Genomic DNA, 713 nt, shown 5'->3' with positions numbered 1-713 from the left:
CGTGAGCGTCCGCCTCTTTAAATACCAACTTCCGGTTCCGGTTTGGAGTTTTTAAAAAACCTACAGATTATTGTCTGCGATTTTTGTTTATGCTAACTGACCTTTTAAAATGTCTGTTATAGAAACAAAATTATTATTTACATTTATATCATCAACATTATTATTATTTACATTTACATCAGCAAAATTATTATTTACATTTATAGAATCAAAATTATTATTTATATCATCAAAATTATTTACATTAACATTATTTACATTTATATCATCAAAATTATTATTTACATTTATATCATCAACATTATTTACATTTATATCAACAGAATTATTATTTACATTTATATCATCAATGAAGTGTCATTGATATTATTTACAGTTATATCACCAAAATTTGTATTTACATTTATATCATTAAAATGATTAATATTTACATTTATATCACCAAAATTACTTACATTTATATCATCAAAATTATTATTATTCACATTTATATCAACATTATTATTTACCTGTTTGTTTTGTTCATGTTTGTCACTTTCTGTCAGTATTTGGCTCACATCCTGTGCGCGCGCACACACGGACACACACACACACACACGCGCACACACACACACACACACACACACACACACACGGACACACACGCACACAAAGGACAAATAAAACATGAGTGATGTGAATCATTATTTTTATTATTATCCTGACAAACATTC

Source organism: Entelurus aequoreus, linkage group LG27 (genome assembly GCF_033978785.1).
Source record: "Entelurus aequoreus isolate RoL-2023_Sb linkage group LG27, RoL_Eaeq_v1.1, whole genome shotgun sequence".
NCBI classification, from domain to species: Eukaryota; Metazoa; Chordata; class Actinopteri; order Syngnathiformes; family Syngnathidae; genus Entelurus; species Entelurus aequoreus.
The sequence above is the reverse complement of the archived record's forward strand: the minus strand, read 5'-3'. Positions refer to the sequence as shown.